We start from the raw sequence: 26,097 nt of genomic DNA, 5'->3' as shown, positions 1-26,097 counted from the left end.
TTTGTTGAGGGCAATGCAGAATGCACAACAGAGTCCACCTTGATGTATGTAGGACGTTAAAGACATGAAGCGTTGCTGTAAACAAAAATATAAAGAAAAAAGGGTTCAACTTCATCCCGTTTATTGACGTAGTTGATTTCTAAGCTTCGATTTTAGACGCGAAGTAACAAATTTCGGGCTAAAAGCCTATCAATAAAAGGTTTCAAATTACTCTTTCTTTATATATAGCATTAGTATGATAATCATCAACACAAGTTAAATACATGAACAAATATGTAACAATTGGACGCGGATTTTTTAATCTTGACAAAAAAGGGGGTAAAAATAAAGAATACACAACCATTTCCAAAGAATATATACTTTGCAGAAAATATGTAACAAAAACCATTTGTTTCCGAGGCCTTTGCCCCTCATCCACGGATCTACAGATAAATTAATCACCGGAAAATATTCTGTTTGGTTGGATCTCTACAGCAGCTGAAAGTTATGAGATAAACTGTGTACTTCGCCCGGATTCACTCTCTTTGTTTCTCAGGGACTTCTAGTTGGGGAGGAAGGAGTTTCATAAAGCTTCCTTGAACAGGTTGATTGGCCACCGTTGTGGACTCATCATCTGTAAAGAGACCAAATCAATCAATTCTGTTGTGTTTTGGAGATTATGGAAGAGAAAATTAATTGAGGAGCTGACGTTTCTTCAGACAATTAGAAACACAAATCATATGTTATGGAAGGCCGCTTAGGTTTTGTGCTCTTTTTCTTTAACTCAGCTGCAGATATTAACGCATACAATTAAGAAAAACCATATCAAAGGAGTCCATAGGTAACAAGCTATAAAGGATGGAAGACAATACCAATCCCAGGCAATTGGTCATCATTTACAATTTCGAAGTTCTTGTATGTGTAACCCACAAAGTTGACATCTTTGGAAGATAGCATCTACATTTGACAACCGCAACAAAAATGTTAGCAATCAAAATGCCCACGCAGCTGAAGCTTTATGTGCGACACCAACATAAATACTACAAGAGCAGAGCTCTAACTTCAAAACTCATACAACAGAAACTAATAGTACCAACCTTTCTCCATGGACCAGCTCTCGTTGAAGTTTCAATCTGGTTGTCTCCCTACCACCAGCAAATAAGGGTAAAGGGATAAAAAGGATTAGGAAAAACATGCCCCGAGAATGGCTAATACCGCTATGCATACATACACAAACATACAAGAAACTAAATATCTACCTCCTCTAACTTCTCAAAATTTTGGGTATCTAACTCATCATTGACCTCGGGGATAAATGCAGCCTTCATTTGATACAATTTGTCCCATTCAATTCCTTTAAACCAGGAGTGAGCCTGGAAATAACAAGACCAACTAGTTCATTCAACCAATTACTATTCCAATTGCATCAATAGATTAGAGAAGCTAGAATAGAACACACCACACAACACCTTTATTTCATCTGCCCCTTTTGTTCCAAGCCTCTGGTCAACATTACATAAGAGTTTACTAATGAGATCCTTGGCTTCCGGAGAGAGTTTGGCTTCTTCAGGAAATTGCAGATGAGTTCTCCAATTAACTATCTGGATAAACAAGAAACAAGGTACTTTTCAACCATAAATGCCAAAACAAACAAGAATAAATTGAGATTAAACGTGTGAATAAAAGCAAGAAAAAGAAATAATTAGCCATAGACCCAAAAAAAAAACCGATTTTTTTTCCTTTTTGATAAACCGACAAGGATTGAAATTTTTATTACAAGTCACAAAGCTGTAGCAAGATGGCAATTATGAGATAAATTGAAGGGAAAAAGAGAACAAAGTAATATTTAAAAGAGACACAAGGAAATTGCCATTAATACAACAACAACAACAACAACAAAGCCTTTTCCCACTAAGTGGGGTCGGCTATATGAATCCTAGAACGCCATTGCGCTCGGTTTTGTACATGTCCAAACCCATTTTGTGTACGTGTTGATGCTTCACCGCCCAACATTCTGTGCCATACATCATCGCCGGCTTATTGTCGTCCTATAAAATTTTCCCTTGAGCTTCAGTGGCCTACGACGGTCACACAACACGCCGGATGCACTCTTCCACTTCATCCATCCAGCTTGTATTCTATGGTTGAGATCTCCATCTAATTCTCCGTTCTTTTGCAAGATAGATCCTAGGTAGCGAAAACGGTCGCTCTTTGGTATTACCTGATCTCTGATCCTCGCCCCTAACTCATTTTGGCCTCCATTTGCACTGAGCTTGCACTCCATATATTCTGTCTTTGATCGGCTTAGGCGAAGACCTTTAGATTCCAACACTTCTCTCCAAAGGTTAAGCTTTGCATTTACCCCTCCTGAGTTTCATCTATCAACACTATATCATTTGCGAGAATCATACACCAAGGAATATCATCTTGAATATGTCCTGTTAACTCATCCATTACCAACGCAAAAGGGTAAGGACTTAAGGATTGTTGATGCACAAAATCAGTGAGGACTTTGGTACAACAGAAAGTATTAAGTTATTGCTCTGGTCATTAGTGTGGATAAGTATGTAAAAGGATAAAGACAGGAAAGCAAACATAAGATGTACGTGGTTCACCCAGATTGGCTATGTCCACGGAGTAGATGAGTTCTCATTAATTGTGAAGGGTTTACACAAGTACATAGGTTCAAACTCTCATTTAGTGAGTACAAATGAATGATTTTGTATAAATGACATTAGGAAATATTGTGGGAGAATGATCTCATAATCACGAAACTTCTAAGTACCGAAGTGTGGTATCGTCTTCACTTGCCTTATCTGTCTCATAGGTAGATGTGGCATCTTCTCTGGAAGTACTCTTCCTCCATCCAGGGGTGGTATCTTTAACTAGTGGAGATGCACAAGGTAATGTGGTATCCTTCTCACTTTCCCTATCGGTTCCTCAAGCAGATGTGGTATCTTCTCTGGAAGCATAAGATGTTGAAGATGAGTACTCGAGAGCAATGCCAGGTAAGTAATCAGGTAAGGGGTTCCAGGCAGTCAGTTCCTGACTGGAAGCTTGATTCCAAGTGCTGACTGATTGCTCTCTTTCTCCTTGTCTTGCAGGTAAGAACAAGGCCAAAGGAAAAGACAGGGAAAAAGCATGATATGGGATACTCTTGCTTTTAACCCTGATGATATGAGATATTCTTGCTCTGGTGTAGTTTGTTTGCAGAGGTATTATCGGGGGGAAAGAAAGCTGAGTATTTCGAGAGGCTTCGTTGGGAGTGCCCTCTCAGATATGAGGAAGGGTTGAGCATTTTTGCAGGTCTTCCTGTCCGTTGAGGATGAAGGTCGACATATATAGGAGTCTCCCTAACAACAAGTAGTAATGCTATTCCTTTACCCTGCTTGGTCATAGCACGGTAGTGGGAGCTGCCAGCTTCACGTGTGTCAGAGCACTTTGAAAAAGTGGTCTGTGGTATCTGGAAAGCTGATGTTGCGTGTGAAGATTACAGACAAGCTTTATCCAAGAAGATCTGGCTCTCGAAGTTGAGAAAGCGGTGCCTCTTCGGTTTTCGAACAAGCAATCCTGTCAGGGATCTGGCTCTCGAGATTCGGAGAATGGTGCCTCTTCGATTTTTGAGAGAGCAATCATGCTGGGAGTCTGGCTCTCGAGATTCAAAGAGCGGTGTCTCTTCGGTTTTTGAGAAATTAATCATGTTGGGAGTCTGGCTCTCGAGATTCGGAGAACGGTGCCTCTTTGATTTTGGAGCAAGCAATCTTGTTGGGAGTGTTTTCTCGAAAGTGAGTAAAGGTAGGGCATGTTTGCTAGTCTACTTTGCCACGGAGCACAGAGGTTGACACACAGGGACTTTCCAATTATCCAGCAGTGGTGCTGTTCCTTTACCCTTGTGGGTAATAATATGATAGCTAGACCTTCAAAATTTATGTGTCTAAACTTTGTTAGTGCTGTTTCTTTGCTATTCTTTTACCCTTCTTGGTCATAGCGATGTAGTGGGAGCTGCAAGCTTCACGTGTCTAAACTTTGTCAAAGATTTTTGGCAAAGTTATCTGTGGTACCCCTGAGCTGATGGTGCATGTGAAAAGTGGATGATTGAACAGTAAGATTCACGTGCTTTCTACTTCATCAAAAATCTTCAACAGAATGCCCGTAATTTCAGCAAAGCTGAGTGTGCATGTGACAGGTGCTGACAAGGCTGAAAAGTGCCTCTTCGATTTCTGAGATCGGCCTTCGTGGTCTCTGAGCAGCCCAGCTTTTGAGAAAGCAAGCCTCTTCGATTTCTGAGATCGATCTTTGTGGTCTTTGAGCAGCTCAGTTTTTGAGAAAGCAAACGCCTATTCGATTTCTGAGATCGACCCTCGTGGTCTCTGAGCAGCCCAGCTTTTGAGAAGCAAACGCCTCTTCGATTTCTGAGCAGACGCCTCTTCGATTTCTGAAGCTCCGTCGAGTGCAGATTTTTATAAAGGCTGGCATTAAGTTTCAAAGCACACTTGAATCTTCACCAGTAGAAGCTCCCTTCTTGCACTTCTAAGATCTTGATTTGTCTGACCTCTTCTCTCTTCAACACCTTTGAAAATGTCTGGCCCCTCCGACCGTCGTTTTGACTTGAACCTTGTTGAAGAGGTAGCCACGCCTTCTCCAGACAACATATGGCGCCCATCCTTCTTATCCCCTACTGGTCCTCTTACCGTTGGGGATTCCGTGATGAAGAATGATATGACCGCTGAGATGGTGGCCAGGAACCTTCTCACTCCCAAAGATAACAGACTACTTTCCAAACGGTCTGATGAATTGGCTGTTAAGGATTCTTTGGCTCTGAGTATTCAGTGTGCAGATTCTGTGTCTAATATAGCCCAACGCCTATTTGCTCGAACCCGCCAAGTTGAATCATTGGCGGCTGAAGTGATGAGTCTCAAACAGGAGATTAGAGGGCTCAAGCATAAGAATAAACAGTTGCACCGGCTCGCACATAAATATGCTACAAACATGAAGAGGAAGCTTGACCAGATAAAGGAATCTGATGGTCAGGTTTTACTTGATCATCAGCGGTTTGTGGGTTTGTTCCAAAGGCATTTATTGCCTTCGTCTTCTGGGGCTGTACCGCATAATGAAGCTCCAAATGATCAACCTCTGATGCCTCTTCCTTCTAGGGTTCTGTCCAGTACTGAGGCTCCGAATGATCCCCCTCCGATGCCTTCTCTTTCTGAGGCTCTACCGACTGCTGAGACTTCTCCTAAGCAACCTTTGTGAAGGCTCCATCTTGTTTGTTTATTTTGACTCATGTATATGTACATATTTGTAACTTATCGGAGATATCAATAAATAAGCTTTGCTTCATTTCCAACGTATTGTGTTAAATACACCAAAGCTTTCTTCACTGAGTGGGGTCGGCTATATGAATCTTAGAATGCCATTGTGCTCGGTCCTGTGTCATGTCCTTCGTTAGATCCAAATACTCTAAGTCTTTTCTTAGAGTCTCTTCCAAAGTTTTCCTAGGTCTTCCTTTACCATTTCGGCCCTGAACCTCTGTCCCGTAGTCGCATCTTCTAACCGGAGCGTCAGTAGGCCTTCTTTGCACATGTCCAAACCACCGTAACCGATTTTCTCTCAACTTTCCTACAATTTCGACTACTCCTACTTTACCTCGGATATCCTCATTCCTAATCTTATCCTTTCTCGTGTGCCCACACATCCAACGAAGCATCCTCATCTCCGCTACACCCATTTTGTGTACGTGTTGATGCTTCACCGCCCAATATTCTGTGCCATACAGCATCGCCGGCCTTATTGCCGTCCTATAAAATTTTCCCTTGAGCTTCAGTGGCATACGGCGGTCACACAACACGCCGGATGCACTCTTCCACTTCATCCATCCAGTTTGTATTCTATGGTTGAGATCTCCATCTAATTCTCCGTTCTTTTGCAAGATAGATCCTAAGTAGCGAAAACGATCGCTCTTTGGTATTTCCTGATCTCCGATCCTCACCCCTAACTCATTTTGGCCTCCATTTGCACTGAACTTGCACTTCATATATTCTGTCTTTGATCGGCTTAGGCGAAGACCTTTAGATTCCAACACTTCTCTCCAAAGGTTAAGCTTCGCATTTACCCCTTCCTGAGTTTCATCTATCAACACTATATTGTCTGCGAAAAGCATACACCAAGGAATATCATCTTGAATATGTCCTGTTAACTCATCCATTACCAACGCAAAAAGGTAAGGACTTAAGGATGAGCCTTGATGTAATCCTACAGTTATGGGGAAGCTTTCGATTTGTTCTTCATAAATTCTTACGGCAGTCTTTGCTCCTTCATACATATCATTTATAGCTTGGATATATGCTACTCGTACTCCTTTCTTCTCTAAAATCCTTCAAAGAATGTCTCTTGGGACCCTATCATACGCTTTTTCCAAATCTATAAAGACCATGTGTAAATCCTTTTTCCCATCTCTATATCTTTCCATCAATCTTCGTAAGAGATAGATTGCCTCCATGGTTGAGCGCCCTGGCATGAACCCAAAGGTCTTCCCTTTCATTGTGTGACGTAATTTTCAAAACAATTATATGGGAATAACTTACACATGCCCCAGAAAATACCTAGCACTAAACCTTGACAAAAGCACCATATGTCAGGGACCTCAACGAACAAGGAAAAATAAAAAAAGTAGACCTCATAAAAGTTAAGATAATTTTGCTACAAGAGTAGTATAAAAAACTATGCTACCCAAAGACAAGGTCTTTAGAGTTTGTTCGATGTTTGTTATTTTCTTGTTATTCAAGTAAACTTAATCAGAATCGACACTGACCATCACCCGAAAGAAAGTTCCATAGAATGATATATCTATGAGGATCATGATAACAAAATTGCATCCTATCAGTGCCATGTCTATGACACATATCCCTTAAAGGCATAGCAAGGTATTGCTGACATATCAAATGAAAAATAAAAACTAGTACTCTTGATATTACCTTTCTACAAGTTGACATGGGGTCATCTGAATAAAAGGGTGGATATCCCACAAGCATTTCGTACATAATAGCCCCAAGGGACCACCTGGGACAGTATTAACAATATCTCAGCTGAATGTACAACAAGAAATACAAAGTTGAAAAGGATAGCCAAGTCTTATACACTGACCAATCACATTCCATTCCATATCCTTTCTTCAGCAAAACTTCTGGGGCAATATAGTCTGGGTTTCCAACCGTAGAATAAGCCTACAACATGAAAAATGGTATGAAAATTCTGAACACAATGACATCACAAAGAATGAACTCGAGATATCTCTAGGTATATGATAATTATAAAGATATTTTTGTATATTGATGAGAAAATGAAGGAATGCCATTTGAGTTAGACCAGCTCAGGTGTAACTAAGACCTAAGGATGCACTACAATTAAGTATCAATATGATCATGAGTTGTCAATTTAAATGATAAACTCTAGAGTTTAAACATTTACGATAATGGCATAGGTTACCAATAACCAAGAGCATGCTGAATTTGTATTAACAATGTCAGTACTATAGTAATGATAACCATATCAAGAACATGATATTAGAACTTACAAGCATCCTCCGGTTTCTCTGCCAATGCTGCAGTTGCTCCTGTTGTGTACGCTTTGGTGGTGCAGGCCGTCCATCGCTTTGAAAAGCCCCGCTAAGATTTTATCCCACAGAAAAATCCTTTTCTTGAAGTATACTACAGTCTAATGGTTTGCATAATCCAAAATCTGATAATTTCATGTGACTATTTCTATCTAGCAGCAAATTGTCAGGCTTAATATCTCTGTAACAAATTAAAAAGGAAAGGATCATTCATCATGATAAGACATAAGAATTAGATAGAGGGCATCTACATATGTATATATCATGTACAACTATACAATTAGATAATCAAACTAACATCAATGTACCTATGGATGTAATTATGTTTATGAATGGACTCAATAGCTAGGACGGTTTCCCCAATATAAAATCTAGCTTCATCTTCTGTCAATGTATCCTTGCGCATCAATAACGTCATCATATCCCCACCAGGAAGATATTCCATAATTAGATACAAGTACTCTTCATCCTGGAACGAACAATAGAGCTTGACAATACAATTACTGTTAACCTCAGCAAGTAGATTCCTCTCAGCTTTCACATGTTCCACCTAAATAGAAAAAACATCAATTGTACTAAGCCCAGTGAAGAAAAATTAAATTAGATTAAAAAAAAAGGTATGAGAGAATGTAAACCTGGCATCTCCGAAGCATCTCTGATTTCTTAAGCTTCTTCATTGCATATACGTGACCAGTTGCTTTCTCCCTACAGATTCTAACCTGTATCAGAGAAAGGAATAGGTCAGATGTTGTAAGGCATACATAATGCATTAAGGCCACTTTTATTTCTCAAGATGAGTTATATATGCCAAAAACAGTCAGAGGATCCACCAAGTTGCAATGCAATCTATGCATGTGGATGCTAACTAGAGCTAATACGACACATGAGAACCAACTCCAGGTATCGTGATGTGGTTTGCTGCTAACCCAAAGTTGAGATGACATGTGAGACCTAATCCATCCATAGATGCCACTTCCAAAACCATAACCATAATGCAACTAGAGCCTAAGAGCATCTCCAAAGGAGATGTCAAATTTTAAACATAAAATTTAAATTTGATAGCCTCTTCTAAAATTTTGGTCTCTACCCAATATGTCAAATTGAACTATTATTTTATTACATTATTTTCTTTTTATCATTTTAATTTTATATTTATATTTTACCAATATAAATAACTTCTACAATTTCAGCAAAAAATATAAATAAATAATGAATCATTTGGCTTTCATTTTTTCCTATTTATCAAAATTAACTTTTACAATTGTGAAACCCTAAGTCACAATTCCTTCTTGTTTCAATCTTGTGTTGCAGAAATTGAACTTTCATGGTTGTGTGGATCAAGATCGAAGAGAAATCCCACCCCACCTCTTCGAAGGCCCCCAAATCCGATCTTGACCCAAATCCCAGCCCCTTCCACTTCTTCTTCCATGTTGACCTAAACCCCAACCCTTACCGATATTCCAAACCACCCCACCTCTTCGAAGGCCCCCAAATCCCATCTTGATGGTGGAGACGAGCTTGACTGGCTAACACTGTAAGTGATCAAGCGGAGGTGCAGAGAGAAAAGACGACGACGAAGAGGGAGAAGGGGCGATGAGAAGGGTTTTGGGGGGATTCTGCAAATGGTTAGAGACGAAGAAGTTTGAAGGTTTTGGAATTCCAGGTGAAAGGAATTAAAAATGATGAAGAAGATATTTTTTTTTCTTTTTCAGTTTGCTTTGAAAGAAGGTGGATAGGCGACATGGAAAAGTGTTTAATAATGAATTAAAAATATTTGACATTGCTGTCAAATTTGACAGCAAGGGTGTGGGCTGCTATTCCATGTCATGCCACATCAAATTTGGCTTCTTGGTTGGAAAATTTTGTTGGTGCCTTTTATGACTGTTACAGCTGGTTTGGACATTTTGACAGCTCATTTGGAGATGCTCTAAAAGTTTATTCTCCCAAGTCTTGACTATCACTACAAGAATACCCTTAAAACATATATATATATACAGAACTTAATTTTCAGTCATGAACTATATTGACTACAAACACTCTTCAAATGGTTAAATATAATATGCACACAGAAAAGACGTGTCATGGTGTGTGGATACTTCAGGACAAAATTGATAGAGTACTACATTATTAAAAAGAAAAGATATACCTCTCCAAATGCACCCTTTCCTATCATTGTCAGTGGTTCAAAATCATCAGCACCCATTTTATGCCTCTGAATATGCATATATTCTGTTTCTTTCTTCTCCAAGTACTTTAGCAAGTTGTTTTGCTCTTCCTCAGACACATCAGCATCAGCCAACTTCTTTTCTAGTATATTACATCTGTATTAAATTAAAAGTATGATCAACCATTACTCCAAGTCATAAAAATGGAGAAAAACTCAACAATCAGGCACGACAATCAAGAGAAGCATCAAGTAGTTTAGCAAGTGGTGTCAGACAGTTTACCCTGTCCAACACCACCACTATAAAGAGAATTATTTAAACACATACCGCTCCTTCCTCTCCTGCAAACTTTTCATATGTTTCTTGTAATGATCCTCTATATACTGCTTTGCAGCTGCAACCCTCTGCTTGGTTACATTTGAAGGCACTTTTTCCGTTGTTAGGGTTTTTGATACCACTTTCCCATGTCCTGTAGTGTCCTTGTTCTTTGACGACTTCGCTTTCTCCTTGGACTTGAATCTTTTAAACCATGACCTTGCAAACTCCATTTGTATCGCTCAACTAACGTCAAACCACTTAACCAGTGTATTATATGTGCATTTTATCTCCCAATCACTAAAGCAACCAAAATTCAGCAAACAAGAGTCTCATAAAAAAATTTCCATTCCAATGCATGATTGATTACCACATTGAGGAATGCAGGCTTCCTGCATTGACAAAAACTAAAGACCGGTCAATTAACCAATTCTATCTGAAATTGCATCCTCAATAAGTATCTGTTTTAACCAATTATAAAACTAAAATGCACATCATTTGGTTTCCAATGCCAGGTTCTCATTCAAAAGATGTCAGAAATTAGAAAATCACAAACATGAGAAAGAAACGACATTTTACTGCTAATGACAATAAAATTCCACAAGTGGACAAGATGTCAGCGAAGCAAAAATGAAAGCCTCCTAAAAAGAAGCGGCTATGACAACTCATAAAGGTAATTGATAGCAGCTTTCTAGTCAAGCCAAATAACTGAGAAGGATAAATCCTTCAAATCTGACAAAACCAAGCCCATAATGAAGACCAAAAACGAACTTTCTCCCATAACTCCCCTCTGCTACTATTTACAAAATCCTTAAAATCACCCAATTCCTTTCTGTCCAGATTACCAATAACGCAGCCAAAACTATACATCCCCATAAAGTCTTCGCTTTCTTTCCATTTCCTGATAATTTATGCTTCTTTGGCATAAAAGCGATGCAGCCTTTGGATATGACCCAACTAATTCCGAACTCTGTAAAAGTTGTAGTCAAAGAGTCAGTACCACTGGTAATGTAACCAGATATTTAACTAACATCTGGGTTCATAGATTAGGGCCCAGTTATGGACCCAAGATAGCCAAAACTATACATCCCCATAAAGTCTTCACTTTCCTTCCATTTCCTGATAATTTATGCTTCTCTGGCATAAAAGCAACACAACCTTTGGATATGACCCAACTAATTCTGAACTCTGAAAATTTGTAGCAAAAATTCAGAACCACTGGTTATGTAACCAGACATTTAACTAACATGTTCATAGATTAGGGCCCAGTTATGTACCCAAGATCCCTCATTATGCCGCCAAAGTAGTACTTAAAAACTACTCAAAACAAGCACGTGCTAAGTATCACATGTACAATTGATAAACTTCCCCTTTGTTGTTTTCAGAAGGATCGCCAAATTAAGAAAACAAACAAAAAGTACCTACATGTGGCTTTGGCACAATGTTCTTGACATAAAACTAGTCAATACAAGCACGTGACACACGTGAACAATTCATAAACTTTTTCAAGGATCTTTAGGAAAGCAAATAAAGAGTTCCTATGAAGTGACTTCAACACAATGTCCTGGAAATAAAACTAGTCAATACAAGCACGTGTGAAGTATCACATGTACAATTCATAAACTTGCCCTTTTATGTTTTCAGAAGGATCACTAGATTAAGAAAGCACATAAAAAGTTCCTACAAGTGGCTTCGACACAATGTTCTTGAAATAAAGCTAGTCAATACAAGCACGACCTAAGTATCACGTGAACAAGTCATAAACTTGCAACCTTTTTGTCTTCAGCAGGATCACTAGATTGGGAAAACAAATAAACAGTTCCTACTGGCTTCGGCATTGGTTCTTGAAATAAAACTAGTCAGTAAAAGTAAGTGCGAAGTATCATGTGAACAATTCATAAACTTGCCTTCTTTTTTCAGAAGGATCACTAGATTGAGAAAACAAATAAAGTGTTCCGACAAGTGGCTTTGGCGCAATGTTCTAGAAACAAGACTCAATACGCACGTGTGAAGTATCATGTGAACAATTCATAAACTTGCCTTTTTCTGTTTTCAGAAGTATAAAACAAATGAAGAGTTCCTACAAGTGGCTTCAGCACAATGTTCTAGGGAAAAAAAGAAACATCGTTACAATATGCCTACATTTTACAGTTGTAACTTGTAACCAACCAAAATAAGCTCTTAAATCTGCTTAAAAGCAACAACAATAAAAAATAGCAAATCTGTTGTCCGAAATTTACTATTTTCTCACATTGACACTCCAATCAATCAATCAGACGAGCAAACCCCAAAACTCAACTCACCAATTCCGAAAACTCCAACTCCAAGCTCAACCAGGAAAACGAATCCTACTTTACGATCCAATAAATTTAGCACCAAATTTTACCCAATGACAAAAAGTAAACAACTTTCCACCCACAATTTCTCGCCAAACAAACCCATAAATTTGATCAACCAACAAACTAAAATTAAACAATAATTAAAGGGCAAAACGAAGCAAATCAACCAAATTAGACAATGAGAGACAATGACAGAATCACATCAAAAAAATCCCAAATTTAAGTAACGCAAAGCAAATCAGAGTTCGATTCAAGAGAGAGAGAAAGAGAGAGAGAAACGCACCAGCAGGAGAAGTGCAGTGGAGGCAATGGTGATGTGGGAGAGTGAAAACCCTAGAGAGAGATGGATGGTTTGTTGGGTGTTGAAGAAGAAAGTGGGGAAGTGAAGAGAGAGGAGCACTTGGTGTGTTCATGTCATATCATGAGAAATAGGACTCTGATGCCTCCCCGTTCCATTCATCCATTCCCCCTCTTTCCTTTCTCTCTACTCTCTCTCCTCTTTCTCTGTTTACTCTCTCTCTTTTTTTTTTTACTTTTTTTTTCGCCTTTTCCAAAAGGTTGCAAGTTCTTTTGACTCTCTATCATTCTCTTTTAATTTATATAATATTTTCACTTTCAAGTTTAGTTTTTTAATATTTATTGCTTCAGTGACTGTCTGACTGTCTGTCATTGTTTTTCTTTCTTTCCTCTATCTGTACATTTATATTTCTTATCCAAAATATTCAATGTATTTTAAAGAAAAATTCAGTTTCTGGGTGGGGCTTAAGCTTAATGAGGAAACAGTTGCCTCAAGTTTTACCAACGTAAACACTTGTCGGATCAAAAGCTTAAGTAAATCAAACATTCTTAGTCGAACAAATTACAAGATTAGGAGGAGAGAAGCGGAATCAACAACATAAATAATACCATTATTTAAGGCAACAGCACGAACTAAGTTTTCTCCTTTTCGACTGTAATCTTTTCTATTAATATATGATCGGATTTCTCTCAAAGAGAAAGACCATACTACTAGTCTACTAGTTTAGTTGGTTTCAATGTTTTAAGAACGAAGTTAATTCAACGTTTTAATATAAAATTGTTTGGATTTGAGATACCAGGCTGGGGCCGAGTGTAACTGTGGGCTCGACCCAGCGCGAAGATCTTTGACCCATGTCAAATTTCTAAGACAGGCTAACCCAAGGTGGGATGGCCGAGTCCTAATAAGTGAAGGACTTTTGGGTAGATTCGGCTAAGTCCTAATGTGAGTAAAATTGTTTAAGGATTAGGATGAATATTGATAAGATTTGTAACATTCTAGGAATCAAGGTTTATGGCTGATTAATATTAGAAGTGGATTAAATATAGAAAAGAGACTGGGTTCAAGGTCCTAAGTCCGATATGAGTGACTGAGCTATACACAGAAATCAGGATTAGATCAGGAAATGCTGAAGAAGTATAATCTAGGTGGGATTATACTTCGACATAAGAAGATCAGCACTAAAATCACTCATATAAATAGAAGAGGTTGTGCAACACTCAAGGGATCTTCAACAAAACACAAATCTGCCTTGCACAATTTCTCCCTTTACGCGAAACCTTCTTATCTTTGACAAAAAACACTAACCTTCCTAACTTTGTCAAACACATCTTCAATTTGGATTAACAACATTGTGGTTGACAACCGACGACATCTTTAGCTTGGATTAGCAGCACTGGAATCGTAGAGTCAGGCAATCAAAGAGCACCTTTAGTTTGGATTGATAGCATTGCTTCAAGTTTGGTTAACTATTTATCCCCATCTTTGGCAACAAGGAGTCCTTGTTGGAAGAGTTTATCTTATTAGCCTCTCGGCGAGTTGAGACGTTACCAGGTTACGTTGTCGGGGCATTGAAAGTCGAATCCATTATATGATTGGATCTTCTCAAGTGCATTATAGAGTTCGGCATTCCAATTGTTGAACCATATTTACGGTCAAGACACATATCTCATGTGAGTATTTATGTCCTTATAATTTGATATCGATTCGACAGACTTATATTTTCACAAATATATTTGAATCAACCAAACAAGGTGCAAACAATTCCTAAACTTCACAGTGACTAAAAGCCTTGTTTTCAAGCTCTAGAACCCATATGCCAAGACGAGTTCATTCCTCGATTGTGATCGCTTTAATATAGAAGTTAGTAGCTCGTTTGACACCACCACCACATTCATTTACTCACTGACCGAGATCAGTCGACGAGTTGGGACTAGGGATGGCAACTGGGTGAATTGGGTTTGAATGTGCCATCCCCATAACCGAACCCGTTTGTTTTCCCTATACCCGAAACCGTAAAAAACCTAAACGGGTTGTTGATGCACAAAACCGGAGGTCTTGGTACAATGTAATTCTGACCATGAATCTGCATGAATGTAAATAACATAAGATGTATCGTGGTTCACCCCAAGGTTTGGGCTACGTCCACACTGATTATGTATTCATTTGAGAGTATTTGTGAGGGAGAGAGTGTGAGAACTTTACTCTAGATAGGAGAGACTTAAGGTTTGTGAGGGTGAGGAGGGCCTTTTATAGAATAAGGGCTCCTCCCCTAATTACATATTTGCCCCTTCCTTTATTACATAATTACATTTAAGTCCCTCGAGTATTTATACGAGGTCTAAATACGAGGCCCTAAATATGGTATAAACAGTAGTCCCCTAAGTCTTCAGTTATGAGAGTCTTTAGGTTGGAGACTTGAAATTCAGTCCATGTGTAGGCCGAAGTAACTAGATGCTATCTTGAACTGATGCTCGATATGAGGCAATGCTCAATCTGAAATGATGCTCAACTAGAAGTAGCACACGCTGCGAGGCTACTCGGCTCGTGGCTTATGTTGCCTTGGTTGGCTCGGCTTGCGGCGTTTGAAGGTGAGGGAGTTCCTTTTATAGAATAAAGGCTCGCTCCTCAATACATGAATGATGGGCTAGAGTTGATGCTCTCTAATGATGGTAAGGGAGTCCCTTTTATAGAATAAGGGCTCATTCCTCAATACATAAATGATGGGCTAGAGTTGATGCTCGCGGCGAAGCGGTTGCTCAATAGGCGGCGATGCTCTCTAATGGTGGTGAGGGAGTCATTTTTATAGAATAAGGGCTCGCTCCTCAATACATAAGTGATGGGTTAAAAGTGATGCTCACGGCGAGGCGGTTACTCAGCTGGCGACGTTGCTCTCTAATGATGGTGAGGGAGTCCCTTTTATAGAATAAGGGCTCGCTCCTCAATACATAAGTGATGGGTTAGGAGTTATGCTTGCGGAGAGGCGGTTGCTCAGCTAGCGGCGTTGCTTTCTAATGATGGTGAAGGAGTCCCTTTTATAAAATAAAGGCTCGCTCCTCAGTACATGAATAATGGGTGCTCTTCTAATGAAAGTGAGGGAGTCCCTTTTATAGAATAAGGGTTCGCTCCTCAATACATGAGTAATGGGCTAAGTCCCCCGAGTATTTTTCGTGAGGCCCAATATATGGTACATAATGTAGTCCCCTAAGTTTTCGGTCAATAGAGTCTGTTGGCTGGAGACTTCAAATTGAATCCATGTATGGGCCGAAGTAGGGGTTGTTCGGATGCGGTATTTGTATACCCTGCACTGAAGCTTTGTAGGTGAAGCTTTGCAAGTGAAGCTTTGAAGCTAGAGCTTTATAAATGAAGCTTTCGAAGCTGGAACTTTTGTAAATGAAGCTTTTGAAGCTAGAGCTCTATAAATGAAGCTTTTGAAGATAGAGCTTTGTAAATGAAGCTTTTGAAGCTGTTTGACATGAGTGATGCTCATGAATGTTTATGTTGATTGACATGAGTGATGCTCATGGATGTTGTCATGGGTGATGCTCATGAATGTTAACATGAGTGATGCTCATGAATGTTGACATGAATGATGGTCATGAATGTTTATGTATGATTGTCATGAGTGATGCTCATGAATGTTTATGTATGAATGACATGAGTAATGCTTATGTATAATTTGGAGTACTGGGCGTACTTTTGATCACCTGGTTGGTGGCATGAAGGAGAGTACAGGTTGTACATTTCATTACCTGGTTGGTGGTAATAGTGGCGGGTTGCCGAATAATTTTGGAGTATTGGGCGTACTTTTGGTCACCTGGTTAGTGGTAATAGCGGCGGGTTGCCGAATAATTGTGGAGTATTGGGCGTACTTTTGATCACCTGGTTGGTGGTAATAGCGGCGGGTTGCCGAATAATTTTTGGTAGTACTGAGCGTACTTTTGGTCATATGGTTGGTGTTATTTTGGGCTCATGGGCCTTCGCCCTCCACACAACGTTCCAGCCCATTTATTTTGGGCTTTGCCCTTTTTTTTTTTACCCTCTGATGGGGTTTATACAGATGTCTTCAAAAGATAGGAAAAAATACATCACATCATACAAAAACAAAAAAAACAAACCACATTATTCTGATGGGGTGTTTATTCCTTGCTTTTGCTTTCTCTTTTGCTTTGCTTTTGCTTTTGTCTCTGTTTTCCACTGCGCCTCTTTTTCTGTCTGTCTGTGCGCTATTGTCATGCATATGCACCTAATTAATCTTTATAGTGTCTCTGAGCCGAGAGGAGTGAATAGAAACAATGGAGTCAGATTAGAGACCCCATCGCACCAAAAGTTGCAGCTTCATTGTCACCTCCACGTGAAGCCCATCCGTATTTGATACTGGAGGCTGATGAATAAACCATTGGATGCTGAGGCCTGCACACCTATGTAGAGTAAGGTATTATCGGGTCAGAAGGGATGAGGATGTTGGACCAATAGTCAGCCCACCCGGGGTCGTTCTTTTAGTTGTAAGTCGTCGCTCTCTTGAGCTGCTGTGGGTTCTGAAGTTCCTCAGAGCCGATAAGAATTATCACGCCGCATTCGCACCACTCGACTTAGAACCGAGAAGAATTCCCACTGCTTTGATTCGCTGCTGTCACTGCCAGGACCTGGCTCAACAACCGACTTCTCCTCAGATACTTTTGGAGGCCACACGCAGGTGACTGCAGCGCTACGCGCAGCCGACGCGCCGCCAGTACAGCTCCCACTCGCCTTCTCCGACGAGGCCAAAAATGGTCGTTTTCTAGGGGATCATTCCAGAGCTCGTTTGAGCTCGTTCCTCCGAGTCGATTTGATTTAAACCTCTGCTGGAATCGACGATATTTATCGTCGCGATGTCGAGCTGCGACGGTGCTTGTTGATTTCCCGTTCGATTTTCTTTGATAGACCTCTTCGTCGTCGTCTCCGGTGACGGCGGTGCCCAGACAGCACCCCATTTGAAAAGATGTGTCTGATGGAGGTGGACCATTGGAGCTTCACGGTGCAAGGAAGAAAGAGGTGGAGAGAGAGTAGCGCTCAATGTTTTTTTCAAAGCTTAAGAATAGAGATGGAGAAGTTGGGTTTGGGCAGAAACTTCGAGGGTTGGGCCTGGATTTGGGCTAGTAGATCCGGCTGCGTCAAGCGAGCTAGGATAACTATGGCACTGGGTCAGCCTGTGGCATATGGTAAGCTTGGTGAGAGCTGAACCTGGGCTTGCTGTAGAATTTGACTAAGATTGCTTTGCTCCATCCAAGAAGACCACATACTTAAAACCGAACAAGGCTGTAATCTGTCAGTATGGATTTCTGAATGTGAGCCTGGGTGGGCTTGTGCTTCTGCTGAGCAAGTTGAACTGAAAAATCAATCGTATGTGCCTGGGCTCACTCTCTGGTACCTCATTATCATCCGATTTTGTCTGTTTTGTCGGTGCTCAGTTTCAGATTTTCTAGAAATGGGGAATGGCTAATGAGAGAGAGATCTGCGAAGGTTTTATTTTCTGGAAAAGCCCCAGGGGAGGTTCTGGGTTTCTGCAGATTCACGGCGGAGGTGAAAAATTGAGAGAGAACCGACATAACTTTTCGTGTTGTTTCCCATAGACGGCGCCAAATGTTGATGCACAAAACCGGAGGTCTTGGTACAACGTAATTCCGACCGTGAATCTGCATGAATGTAAAGAACACAAGATGTATTGTGGTTCACCCCAAGGTTTGGGCTACGTCCACACTGATTATGTATTCATTTGAGAGTATTTGTGAGTGAGAGAGTGTGAGAGCTTTACTCTAGATAGGAGAGACTTAGGGTTTGTGAGGGTGAAGAGGCCCTTTTATAGAATAAGGGTTTCTCCCCTAATTACATATTTGCCCCTTCCTTTATTACATAATTACATTTAAGTCCCTCAAGTATTTATACGAGGTCTAAATACGAGGCCCTAAATATGGTATAAACACGAGTATTCCCCATACCCGAACTTATTAGGTAAGGAATTCCCCATCAGGTAACGGTTTTCCCATTATGAATTCATAATATTTCTTTCTTATGAAAAATTAAGCAAGTGTTACAACACACTTGCTAAAATTTAATTGATTAAACAATGATTCTTAAACAACAAAATGGACACTATAAAGATCATATCCAAAACATCAATCACTTTCAAATTGAAATCTTAAAAGCATAACAACAATACTTAGATGTTTTGGAAAAGTTGATCATAATTCAATATACTCCAACAAAAACAAGAAATTCAATAGCGAAAAAGAAAAGAAATCCAAAATGCTCCAGTTAATGCCTTGCCCACAGTAACTCAATTTCTTATTGTTATTCTCCATGTTGCCCATTTCTTGACCGAGTTGTACTGTGTCTATTAGGCACATACTTCTTCTGATGGAAACATTAATGGCGGTGCTGTAGAGTTGCTGAGGGAATCGGAAAGTAGTAAGAAATAGAGAGGGAAGAAAAATATAAGATTTGTGGGTGACTCTGGTGAGAAGATTCTAAGAGAATGTGAGTGAGTGGGAAATTGGGGCCTCTGGTTATTGTAGTAGTTGTTGTTGTAGTCTTTGAGAGAGAGAGAGAGAGAGAGAGGAATTCGGACTTTTGTGTGAAAACGTGGCTGGAAACTAGTTTGTTGGGTTCTTGGCTTTGAATTCTTCCAGATTCTATGAAACTTGAAAGCATTAAAATTTTTGGAATAAAGATAAAGACCTTTGAAGTCTGCACTACACTGCACGCTTAAGACCTTTGGAGTCTCCCAATGAGTATTAAAGTTGCTGGAGAAAAAAAAAAATAGGGATTTCATTCTTTTATAAAAAAATATAAAAAATAAATAATTATATTTTTTTATTAAAAAATAAAAATGGGGCAGGTTTGGGTACGGGTTCGGTGTAGATACCCTTATAACCATAATCGATCCCGAAACCGAACAATTTACCCAATGGTTACCCATAACCGTAAAAAACCCGAAATTTGATCCCCGAAACTGAACTGTTCAGGTTGGTTACCTGCGAGGATCGGATTTGATGGATTAAATTGCCATCCCTAGTTGGGACGCCCAACTTTCAACCGAATGACGTAGTTAATTCATTAGCTATTCGGTCTGCACGCCATGTAGACTTAGGGTGTACAATAATACAAGCAAAATGGTTGTGCCTCTCTTCCTCTCTCTCCCTCTATATCGAAGAAAAAACCCCAAATGCCAAAGGGAGGAAGGCAGAGAGCGTCTTTGCTTCCCTCCCCTCCTCCTCTATTTCTTTCTTCCTTCTTGTTTGTGCCATCCTTCAATTGAATAATATTCTTTTAATTTCTAGAGATTTTATTGCGGTCACTTCTTATGTGGTGGCTTAGATTTGAATTTTATATCATTGTTTTCTACTCATTCGTCCTAAGTTACCCCTAATATAATTTCTTTAATATCTTATCACTAAATGCAATTTGAAGAGCCGAGCAATCTATTTGTTTAGACCCCATGCGAAATTAAATTGATTTTATCATCTAAGTATGGGCACATAATTTTAGACGAACACAACAATTCAATAAATTTTGAGATTTTCGCAAGAATAATAAATGGTCAAACAATTTTTAGTTTTATAGATTTTATGCAATGATGCTTTATTACTAAGTTTTTAAATATAAATTGTTCAAATCGTTGAATAATATTATAAAGTTACTTCAGCAATGCAATCTTACTCTCATCAAAAGTAATCCCTCTTAAACAATGGTACTTACTAAGGTACTTTACAAGTGAGTCTAGATGATGATAGAAGTTTCTCTTCATTGTTGTCAAATAACGAGAGAAATAAGAAAGATGACATACAATGCATATATAAAAAATTTTCAATCAAATGATGAGAAAGATAAAAATAAACGCATGACATGCATTGACTTCCAATTACGTACCTGTGCTCGAACTTCTATTTTTAAGACTCAAAGAACCTTAAAATCTCTACACATCACAATACAAATCCATTTTACTCCTGTCAAATGTTCATATAGCGAAGTACCAAAAGTACAACTAAAACGGTGCCTAATATGGCGTGCTTAGCTGGACCACCAAGAATACTGACATCTCCATCAGCAAACTGTCCAGAATAATTGCCAAACAATGACTTTTTATTAAGTTGCTTCACCTAAACTAAAACTACGATTTTCTCTCAAACACATTCAAAGCCTTGACTTCCGCCCGAAATGCTACAAATCCCTTGCCATGGGTGAGGATGGATGCTGGGGCACCCCAAAACATTTCCTTGCTTTCACTACCTTTTTGGGCTTAGCTTTTTTCTAAAACTTTCTTGCCGGTTATTGATACAATTCACATTAAACTACACAATGAATTAGCCATACCACATAATGAATCAACATATTTAAGGATTAAATTCGTCAGTCGTGAGAGTTGAATCCAAAATAATACACTTATAAATACCAACAATTCTATTGTAGTATAGAATACTCCAAACTTTTTCACAGTTAAATCTTTATTTTTTTTGTTTTGACCAAAGATCTAACGGTTAAAAGTCGAATATTTCGAAGTACTATAAAAAAATCCCTACAAATAAAGAATAGTACCATTACATTAATACTAGTGACAACTTTTTTGCTAAATATTACAAAAGGGATTTGCATGATAAGGCAACCGATAACAATGTCACTATCCAAATCATATGAGGTCATATGTTTCATATCTATAGTATGCTTTTTACCATTTGTGAAGTGGGACCATCTCACTTTAGTATTGGAAACCCTACACTCCACGTAATATATGGATCTTAGTCCTTGATTCATTTTAAAATTTGTAACGTTTTGGTTCATATCATGTACCCTTTCAAATGCCTTTTGGTCATTTTATGACTTATATTATTGCCCTAATGGACTGTTGTCATAATTAAGGATGGGATGGTGCTGATGACCAAAACCGGACATATCATAGTCTCGTCCCTTGCCGTTCTGGTTAAGATGATAGTAACTTAACTTCTTGTTAGTAAAGTCCATATATGTTTTAGGGCTGTTTACTTACAAAGAATAGGAATTGAAATCAATTTCTTTTGACAAATGATATTATCTACAGTAAGCGGGAGGGGGAATAGGCTAAGCCTCACAATAAATTAGCAATAATATGGTTCAAATTCGTCTTTGGCGAGAATCAAATCTAAAAGCCCACGTGCCTATGATGAGTGCTCCTAGGGTTTTGTGTATAGAAAAGCTTTCTCACTTTTGGTGGAGAAATAGGGTATTTATAGAGGACGTGGCCAGCCATTTAGGGTTGATTTGGTGAGAATATTCCCAAGATATTGTGCAAATAATATAGTGGAAATAAAGGTAATTATCCCATAATAAATGTGATACCTCTGACTTTTGGTGCAGTGGAGCTCTGAGCAGTCGTAGTCTGCTATGTTGAGGTGAGCGTGGGACGCCATGCTCATTTAATAAGAGCAATCATGTCTTTCGTGGCTAAAAAAACCATGTGTTGCCTCCAGGATTTTTGGGAGTATTTTTGGCCCCACAAATACTACTATACGTACTAATTGACAGAATTGAAATCATTTTGATTATTAAGTTTTATAGGTTTACTAAAATATGTTAAGGGAATCATTTCACTTCTAAGCTTTCACATGTATTTATTTACACGTAAAGAATTGAAAATGTATAAATTTTCTCTTAAAATCTGTAAATAATAACAAAAATTAAGATATCGGATCGACTAGGAGGACTAGTGGTTTAGATTCACTTTCCTTACTTCTCCTATTTTCAAGCCTTTCGGTTTATTTCTTCTCCCATTTCTGTTAAGTAAACATGTTCAAGCACTTGTGGCGAAATAAGGATTAGAAATAAGATAGGTCAACAAGTCTGACTTTATATGGTCCATCTGAAAAATTAATTTTAAAGGGGAGGACCTATATTTCAATATTTGTTCTATTGATTCAAAATTCTACTGAACTTGACCAATATTGGTTCTAAATTTTTGGAAAAAAATATAAGAATATTAGATATAATATATCTATTCCTTCTAAATTATATCCATAATAAAAAAAATTAAAAAAAAGTGTGATTATGTAAATTAGGAGTAGGGTTAGACATGGACTAGATCCATATACTTATTGTATTTCTTGTATGATTCTTAAGCTCCAGAAGGATTAGCACAAATAAATATACCGAGAAGGAGAAAAACACACATAAAAAATATCTAGGCGCCCTTTTATCTTTCTCTACCGTACCCTCTCTCTATATTCTTCTATAACAAATACAAAATATTACATATAGTATCTACTAATCATAATTAATTTTTTTCAGTTAAAAAAAAAAATCATAATTAATTTTTTTAATATAACAATATATTTTACATTATCAAGAGGGAGAGTTTGGCTAAACCATATAATGGAAAACATAATTTGGAATCGAATTCTCTATCCACGAGATTCGAATCTAAGACTTCTCACTTATAAGTGAAGAGACATACCACCAGACCGTAATACTAAATAACAACTAATCACAATTAATTTAATTCAAAGGTTAGTATTATTCTTCAACTCCGCCTATGTATTTACATTGCCGGTCCCAAGCCCGGATAAAGGAGGAGGGGGAGGGCGTCAGGTAGTCGACAGCCGGCACTCCATGATCACGTCGAATCCTTATGAAAATGAATCCAGAACAAAATCGCGCTAAAGCTAGGGCGTCACCCGTAAGTGGCGCGCTGTGTGGCCCGAGCACAGTGATAAGTGAGCAAGGGTCGCTGTATCTCCATCGGCACCCGGATGCAGTGTTAAATGAGCAAGGGGGCCGTAGAAACTTCTTTTCGAACGACTCCACTCAAAGTTGTTTGGGAGCATATGCTCCTATCAACTTTACACGGGACACACAAAAGAAGTACTTTGATCCTATTAGACGGGGGAGGGTGAAGAAGCTAGGACAGAAGGGTAGAGTTCAAGAGAGCAAAATGCGTTTAGGAACGTGGAATATAGGAACCTTAACGGGAAAATCTATGGAAATAGTGGAAGTTATGGTGAGGAGAAGGATAAATATTATGTGCCTACAAGAAACTAAGTGGGTTGGTAGTAAGGCAAAGGATCTAGAAAACTCAGGGTTTAAACTTTGGTATTCGGGCACAAATAGAACGAGAAACGGTGTTGGCATCATCGTGGACAAGACCTTGACACAAGATGTTGTAGATGTCAAGAGGGTAGGAGATAGAATCATGGCAATCAAGATTGTAATAGGACAAGAACTTATCAATGTGATTAGTGCGTACGCACCTCAAGTAGGGTTGGATACGAGTTCGAAGGAGAAATTTTGGGAAGACCTTGGAGACTTGGTGCAAGGAATTGCTCAGACGGAGAAGTTATTTATAGGAGGAGATCTAAATGGACACGTGGGCAGGGAGACAGGCAACTATGGAGGTTTTCATGGTGGCCATGGTTTTGGGGAGAGAAACGAGGATGGGGAAGCTATCTTGGATTTTGCAATGGCATATGATCTCTTCTTAGCCAACACCTTCTTTAAGAAGAGAGAAGAACATGTGATCACCTACAAGAGTGGGTCGTCAAAAACACAAATAGATTTTCTTCTAATGAGGAAAGGGGATCGTATAACTTGTAAGGATTGCAAAGTTATACCAGGAGAGAGCGTGGCTAATCAACATCGCTTGTTGGTGATGGATGTACATATCAAAAGAGGGAGACAAAAGAACAAGACTTGGAAGTGCCCAAGGACTAGATGGTGGAATCTAAAAGAAGAAAAACAAGCCATTTTCAAAGAGAAGGTAATCACCCAATGTGTGTGGGATAGAGAGGGGGAAGCTAGCCAAATGTGGGATTCCATGGCTAGTTGTATCCGAAAAGTAGCAAAAGAGGTATTAGGAGAGTCCAAGGGCTTTGCCCCACACCAAAAGGAATCTTGGTGGTGGAATGAGGAGGTACAAACAAAGGTGAAGGCTAAGAAGGAATGTTGTAAAGCCTTATACAAGGAGAGGACCGATGAAAATGGTGAAAGGTATAGAAAAGCGAAGCAAGAGGCGAAGAAAGCGGTCAGAGAAGCTAAGTTAGCGGCTTACGACGATATGTATAAACGACTAGATACCAAAGAAGGAGAGTTGGATATCTATAAACTAGCTAGAGCAAGGGAAAAGAAGACAAGGGACCTAAACCAAGTGAGGTGCATCAAGGATGAGGATGGAAAGGTTCTTGCTACAGAGAACGCGGTTAAAGACAGATGGAGAGGTTATTTTCATAATCTTTTCAATGAAGGACATGAAAGGAGTGCTTCTTTAGGGGAGTTGAGTAACTCAGAAGAGTGTAGAAACTACTCTTTTTATCGTCGAATCCGGAAGGAAGAAGTGGTTGTAGCTTTGAAGAAGATGAAGCATAGAAAAGCAATAGGCCCAGACGATATACCAATCGAAGTGTGGAAAGTTTTGGGAGAGACAGGTATAACATGGCTCACTGACCTTTTCAATAGGATTTTGAAAACGAAGAAGATGCCAAATGAGTGGCGAACGAGCACTTTGGTGCCTATCTACAAGAATAAGGGCGACGTACAAAATTGCATGAACTATAGGGGTATTAAGTTAATGAGTCATACAATGAAGCTCTGGGAGAGAGTCATTGAGCATAGATTGAGGCAAGAGACACGGGTTTCGGACAACCAATTCGGGTTCATGCCAGGGCGCTCAACCATGGAGGCAATCTATCTCTTACGAAGATTGATGGAAAGATATAGAGATGGGAAAAAGGATTTACACATGGTCTTTATAGATTTGGAAAAAGCGTATGATAGGGTCCCAAGAGACATTCTTTGGAGGATCTTAGAGAAGAAAGGAGTACGAGTAGCATATATCCAAGCTATAAAGGATATGTATGAAGGAGCAAAGACTGCCGTAAGAACTCATGAAGGACAAACCGAAAGCTTTCCCATAACTGTAGGATTACATCAAGGCTCATCCTTAAGTCCTTACCTTTTTGCGTTGGTAATGGATGAGTTAACAGGACATATTCAAGATGATATTCCTTGGTGTATGCTTTTCGCAGACGATATAGTGTTGATAGATGAAACTCAGGAAGGGGTAAATGCAAAGCTTAACCTTTGGAGAGAAGTGTTGGAATCTAAAGGTCTTCGCCTAAGCCGATCAAAGACAGAATATATGGAGTGCAAGTTCAGTGCAGATGGAGGCCAAAACGAGTTAGGGGTGAGGATCGGAGATCAAGAAATACCAAAGAGCGACCGTTTTCGTTACCTAGGATCTATCTTGCAAAAGAACGGAGAATTAGATGGAGATCTCAACCATAGAATACAAGCTGGATGGATGAAGTGGAAGAGTGCATCTGGCGTGTTGTGTGACCGCCGTATGCCACTGAAGCTCAAGGGAAAATTTTATAGGACGGCAATAAGGCCGGC

General features: G+C 39.2%; 1 pseudogene; it reads right to left on the bottom strand.

Moving 5' to 3' along the window:
- Positions 1–260: 260 nt before the first annotated feature.
- Positions 261–12,922, bottom strand: LOC103424125 (uncharacterized; annotated as a pseudogene).
- Positions 12,923–26,097: the final 13,175 nt, after the last annotated feature.

The sequence above is a fragment of the Malus domestica genome, chromosome 13 (genome assembly GCF_042453785.1).
Source record: "Malus domestica chromosome 13, GDT2T_hap1".
Taxonomy (NCBI): Eukaryota; Viridiplantae; Streptophyta; class Magnoliopsida; order Rosales; family Rosaceae; genus Malus; species Malus domestica.
This window is presented reverse-complemented; position numbering and strand designations above follow the sequence as displayed.